Genomic DNA, 6,856 nt, shown 5'->3' with positions numbered 1-6,856 from the left:
AACTGCTGGGGGAATATGATGCTATTCACATAAGTAAAGGCATCAAAATCTCTTCAAAAGATACTTTTTCTCTTTAAACCTGATCTACATCTAACTAATCTGGTAGCTATAATTTTTAAGGCTGTATGGTTTACTCTCATCTACTAGCTCTAGTCATTTCACTACAGTGCTGAACTCCACTAGGAGACGGAAAAAATGAGCCACAACATTAGTTGAGTAAACCTTCACTTCTCAAAAAAGAAAAACTTGACAAATCTGACAGGCTAGTGCAAAAGGAGCATAGAAATCCCTACCAAAAATATGTGGGAGGGAACGTATATTTAAAATAGGACTGCCTAATTTGGCTGCTAAATCAGTGTAAGGAGCTCTGTAGTCTTTGTGTGTGGGAGGGAGACGGAAAGAGAGAGGGAGAGAGGAGCAGAGGGAGGGAGTGGGGGAGAGAGAGAGCAATGTGCCTTTCACAGAGCTCGGAGCTTGATGGGAATGTTTGATTAGCTCCTCTCTGAAAGAAAAAAGGTGTTCAGGCCTCCCTCTGCTGCCTGCCTCTCCTTCTCTAGAATAATGTTGGCTGGAGTTTGGGGTACAGAAAAGCTTGGAAAAAACCCCACTTTCATACTGTGTGGAGAAAAGGAATAAAAAGTTGCACAGCTCAAGCAAGGTAATTCTGATGTTATTTTTCTGCTATATTTATTTAGTGGGGAGAGGGGGAAGTTGTGTTTTTGCCTATTGATAATGGTTAAATATTTTCACTGCTGAGAAACTGTAGGGACATAATGTTTTATTTAGCATTCCAGCTGTGTGCTTAGGATCAAATACCTAAGAAGATGAAGACATAAATGTAGAATGAAACTGTACTTTACTCATATATACTTCATAAAGTATTTATGAAAGCATTAAGCTCCTACTGTTAAAGTGGACACATATACTCCCTGCCTGAACAGCAAGGGCTTAACTACGTGATAAAGAATGATGTATACAAGCCGCACACTAACAGACATTTATTCAAGCCTTCTGTTCGAATAGTTTGTGATAGACAATGCAACTTGTTCCTCAGTTTAAAACTGTTTTGGTTTCAAGACTTTTTCACAAAGTCTTTTGATCAATAGGAAGGTGTATGTTGTATCATTAATAAACACTACCTGACACTGGGGAACACTAATCTCCAAGGCACAGAATGGAAAATTATGTGTGTTTCTGTGGTGTGAACTCTCTTGGTAATGGATAGATACAGATGTGTGAAAGCACAGTAGCCTAGACTCCATACATCCTTTTGTGCTGAGTGCTTGTTTTGGTGGTGAGGCTCCAAAAATGAATAGCATTGTCAAGCCTGCCACAGCCGCTCAGCTCTCTGCACAGAGATTAGAGTCTTGATAAGTTTCTTCAAAATGTGATTTCTTTCTGACCAGCACAAACATGAACCAAATGCCCCAAGCTAAGTATCAACTCTAGTTAATCAACTCTAGTTTTGTTCCTAGAGTTTATGGGAACTATACCACATTCAGAGCAAAAAGTAAAATTGCACGTTACAGAGGCAAGTCCTCCTTAGAGCACACTGTTTTTTCTTTAACCTCACCAAAATTTAAACAACACATCAAAACAAGAAAACACACACAGAGAAAAAATTGTGTTTAGATGTTTTTAAAAATATATTTTACTGAGAAAAGACACGGAGTTGTTTATGTTTATAGCTTGCTTTCCTATATATATCCTGAACTTAAAAACACTTTGTATTTCTCTACACTCAAAGAAAATCTGTTTTTCTGTGTTACCATCTTTTTCAGACTTTACTCAGTCCATCACTTGAATGACAGTCATGACACATCTCTTTCAGAGATGCAAAGAGAACTCAAGCAAAAGTAACTGCATTGCAAACATATTAATTTTCAAATACTAAGTTTGTATCTAATAATAAACGGACTTACTTTGCTTGCATGTTTTATTTAATCCTTTGAGTTGCTGGGGTTGTTCTTACTGGGATGACAAAAAGAACTTTGTCTTTTAGTTATTCAGTACATAAAAAGTATTTTTTTTAAGAAGGAACTTTGAATGTACTGCCAATACTGTGTTTCCACCTGTAGTAGTAATGTTATGTTGTTAACTTGGTCTTTAATTGTTCCTACCTTTACTTAATGTAAGACACTACTTTTCCTAGAGGTGTAATTACAGCATTTACCACTGACTGGTTGAACCAAGCAGTTTTACTAGCTTCACCAGGTTTCCTCACACATAGAATGCAAGAAAGATACTCCACTTGGATTCTCTTTTGTCTAATAAGGATGAGATCCTACAAAAGCCTTTCCTTTAGAGGAGGCATTAACAAGGTGTTCCCTTTTCACCTAGTTACTGACTTTCACAGAAGTAGTAGGAAATTAATTATTACACTCCTTTTTGTCAAAATTAATTTCTAAAAGGGCACTACCTGAGCTACAGTGTGCACTCAGAAGTTGAAAACCAGGCCAATTACTTCATGTGAAATGTCAGAATTATTTATTATTTCTGGCCATTTCTTCTTAGAAAACATTGCTAAAAACAAACCTGATGTTTATGTTACAATGGCAGCAAAAACTTGACTGTATCTGCTCTGCCTGGAGAATTTTGAACTTTTTCCTTTCCCCCTCTGAACCACAAATAAAGCTGTAGTCAGAAAACACTTTGTGCAACATCCAACTTCTCTGGATAAGCTGTGGCAGTGCCCCAGCACCCTCACAGGGAAGATTTCTTCCTAATACCTAACCTAGACCTACTCTCTTTCAGTTTAAGTGTTTATAGGTAAGTCATTTAAGGCACCTGGATGAAATGAACAAGAAAAAGTGATAGCTCAGTTTATTACCTGCAACTAAGACTGTATTCCTGAAAAAGAGGTGCTGTGACACTTGTAGACCTGAACTGCCCATACAGTGGGACTGGCATGGGCAGGGGCCAGAGCAGCAAGTCCTGTGTTGACCCATTGCAATCGCTTGGGGTGGCAGTGTCTTTTCTGGGTGGGTAATGAAAAACAAAAGTCTGGAATTTCCTGACAGTCCTGGAGGGATGTTCTGGCTCCCTGAAGCTCTGGGTACACACCAGGACTCCTCCAGCCTGCTGAAGCATCACCTAAGATTTCGCTTTCTCATTCAGGGCTCAGGAAGTGGACACTGAACATATAATATGTCCTTCCTTCTGAAAACCTGTCCATCATACAGATCCCATTAATCTGTGCTGAAAAAGAGAAACACAGAACTGCAAAACTGATGGTTTGGGGTTTGAGTTCTTCTTTTAATAAAAGAAAAATAATAATCATAGGGTGTATTGTACATAAAACAGGGAGAATATAGCTACAGTAGTCATAGATCTGCCCTCCACATTTTCTCTTGTGGAGTAGATTTTTTAGTCCAGAGTCGGAGAGAGAAATAGGTGCTTAACACCTACTTAGAGCACTTCAATTCCTCTTTTGAACTTGCCGGGGCACAAGGAGCCCCCTTGTCCCAGCGCTGCCTGGGGAGCCTGCGCTAGCGCTCAGCTGGGACCTGGGACAATGCCGCCCCTGTTCTGGGCCCGGCTGTGGCACAGAGACTATAATTATCTCTCTTCTAATGACCAGCCAGGCAAGATAACAGTTTTCATGCTATGTTTAGAAAACAATGTCTTACTACAAATTGACGGTTCATTCGTCCGTAAAAAGAGCCTCTCGAACAGTCCTAAAGCAGCTGCCACTCGTTTGCATCCCAGCTCCTTTATGTGCCGCACATTTCCCTCTTGGAAAACCTGGGTAAATGCTGCAGAGGCAGCGCAGCTTCCCGCTGCCACACAAGAGGCTCAGAAAGGCGCAGAAATGCCCAGAAAATCTGGAGCTTTAGATCTTCCTTCCACACCTTCCTATTGATCAAAAAGACTTTGTGAAAATGTCTTGAAACCAAAACAGTTTTAAACTGAGGAACAAGTTGCATTGTCTATCACAAACTATTTTAACAGAAGGCTTGAATAAATGTCTGTTAGTGTGTGGCTTGTACACATCATTCTTCATCACGTAGTTAATCTGTTTAGATTGTATCTCTGTTAGTAAATTAAGCCCAGCCTATCTGTCCTACCAGAGCCTGCATCGCCCCTGTGAACTCTCTGAGCCCCCAGCCCAAAGGGGCTGCAGGCAGAGCTGTGAGCAGGGCAGGAGTAAAACTGCTTTGTGCAGACTTGTGATAATGTCTGGTGCAAAGCAAGCTGATGCAAAAAGAGGGATGTGAAGGGACTTGTTCAGATAAAACCGGAGCATGTATTACTGATGAACTTTTCTTCCAGCACTGTGGCCCATAGACAAGTCAGGATTTACTGAAATTCTGTAGGCTCCAAAGGCATCTGTGGGGTAGCTGTACTGGCCAGCTGCGATTGTAGCTTGTGTGGGGGTAGCTGCCCCTTTCAAACACCGGGAACTGCCAGGTTTGGGCAGTCCTGGCAGCATGGCACCCATGGGCTAGCTACCCAAGTATTTGCTCTGGGCTCTGCAAACATTCTGCATCTAATTCTGTTCAGGGGCAGCTCTACATTTAGTGCTGTCTGAGGGCTGCTACCACATCCTCTGCAGGTGCCCTGCCAGCAAAGAACAGAGCCCATTCCCTTGTTCTACAGCCAACTCACCCTCATCTCTCTTGCCATCTTGTCTGTTCTCCTCTCCAGCAGGACTTAGCTGGGTTACCTTGGGCTGCCTTTCCTCTCTGGACTCATATTTCAGTGACTGAGGCCTGGATAAAAAAAAACAGTGTTGATCGGAAAGAAAATTTCCCAATGGCTTGGAAGCATCAATATTTCTCATGAAAAATCATTTTAATTAAAAAACAAACAAACAAAACCACCCAAAAAAAAACCCACCAAACAAACCAAAAAACCTCCACCATTTGCAGCTTTTTTGTTCCTTTTTTAAACAGAGCACCCAAATCTATACCTCATTGCCTGGAAACACATTCACATTCAGAAGAATATTTATAAGCATCTCTGGTCCATTCAAATTGTCTAGGTTTAAACAGTTCTTTACATTAGTCTTGCTGTAGTGGCTGAACTGACTTTCTAGCACACATAAGGTCCATCCCACGTTTGCTTTATCTCCAGAACTTCAGAGTGCATTAAGAGGTCAACGGCATATTAAGAACACAATCTGTGTCAGTTATCCTTAATGTGTCTCATTCTACACAGCATCCCACAGACACAGATATAAAAAAGACATTCAGCTTGCACTTGCAAACTGTTGCTCAGCCTATCACCTTATAAAATATCTTTGTAAACGTAACACACGTAACACAGCAGCCAACAGCCCTTCAGCTGGCAGCTTGTTTCATATGAAAAAGCACATAATTGCCAAATGACAGTTACACATGTGCCAGAATTTTCGGGAAGATTCTGAATGTTCCTGTGTAGCTTCATGCAGTCCTTTAATGTCCCCACCAGGATGATCTGGGGATTTCCAACACCTTCAGGCTTGTACACAAAACTGTGGAAATTTTTACCTCTCAAAAATCACTCATTTATGGGGAAGTTTGGACACAGCCATGTCTGTGCCTCTCAATCTCCCTGCCAGGCTCTTTTAGGGACTCAGAAGGCTCCATTCTTTCTTGTTTTCCCCAAATACATCATTTACCCTTCAGCCCATAGAACAGGGGTGAGACATAGAGGAAAGCTGCCAGCAGGGCTGTGTATTCTGGCTGTGGACAACTTCAGTGAGTCACAGCTACAAAAGGGTAAGGACTCCCTGACTACAGGGGTATTTTCACAGCTGCCAGCCAGCTGAGGATGATGGGAGCCCATCCTTCTCACCTCTTTTGCAATGCATCTTCAACACTTGAAAATTTTGTTCTTCTGGGCTTGGTTGAAGAAGTTTTAGGACATGAAGCACAGGAAGAAAAAGGCTGTTTGAAAGTGAGGCTACATGGGAAGGAGTGTCCAGATGAGGGGGGTGAGAGGTTAGAGAAGTTTAGAGTAGTTCCAACAGAGCAACTTCATACAAATGTTATAAGGGCATATACTGACATTGCATAAGTCATAAAAGCCTACTAAAAACCCTGTTTTGGAGAAAGCCTTTCCACCAAATTGCATCTCAATATATGTGGTAATTTGGGACAGATGCTCTGTCTTTCGTGGTCTACATCTTCTATCCTTGTTGGAGAAATCTGTATGTAGAAAGAAATACATAGGTTAGGCAATAATTAGATTTGAAGTAGAAACTCATATGGTAATCTCCTAAAGCCAAAATTCAAAATTCCTGAGCATGGAAGTGGATTATGCAATACTAAGGACTGCAGGCTTCATTTGTTTTCAAAACAAAAGACCACAAATTACAAGTTCCTGCTCCCAGGCCATGTGGTTTCCCTTTTTATCTTGGTCTCTCAGATACAGAATCCTGTGATCCATCTCTATGCAAAACCAGCAGGTTTTAAAATACTCTAGTATGCAAAATTAGTAATACAGTGTTAGCCTGGTTCTGAGACACATTTCTCAGCAATTTCTGGCTGCATCTACACTGTCACAGTATCCAGGACTGAGCTCTGAAGGCCACTTTCTCTGACACCAGATTTTCTAACTCTTCATTTCCCCTCCAGGGCACTCAGATACTGAGGAATGTAGTTTTGGAAGCTTAGCTATTCCTCATGTCTGCATGACCCATATGTTAGAGACACCAGTCCTGCCAGTTGCCAAAGCTTGCCAACACACATGCCATAAGGCTGCACAGCTTGGCCCTTGCTATGTCCTGTCTCTCACCAGCACCTCCACCAACAGCATGTCTTCAGGAAACCAGCACAACCCATAATAGCCTCATTTATAATGCTGGCACTCATTCAAATCCATAGCTCACTTTCCTCCCAAAAGCAGCTTGGAGCCCTGAGATGTCTTCTTC

At 41.5% G+C, this 6,856-nt stretch overlaps 1 protein-coding gene across 2 annotated transcripts in view; it reads left to right on the top strand.

Annotated features, from left to right (window-relative positions):
• The first annotated feature begins 412 nt into the window (after positions 1–412).
• The window catches only part of VIT (vitrin), a 54,848-nt gene continuing 48,404 nt past the window's right edge, over positions 413–6,856 (top strand). For both annotated transcript variants that reach the window (XM_077782058.1, XM_021528084.3), the window contains exon 1: positions 413–658. The gene's annotated coding sequence lies outside the window, so the exon portion shown is untranslated. The remainder of the gene's footprint in view (positions 659–6,856) is intronic.

The sequence above is a fragment of the Lonchura striata genome, chromosome 3 (assembly GCF_046129695.1).
Source record: "Lonchura striata isolate bLonStr1 chromosome 3, bLonStr1.mat, whole genome shotgun sequence".
In the NCBI taxonomy this organism is placed as follows: Eukaryota; Metazoa; Chordata; class Aves; order Passeriformes; family Estrildidae; genus Lonchura; species Lonchura striata.
The sequence above is the reverse complement of the archived record's forward strand: the minus strand, read 5'-3'. Positions and strand labels throughout refer to the sequence as shown.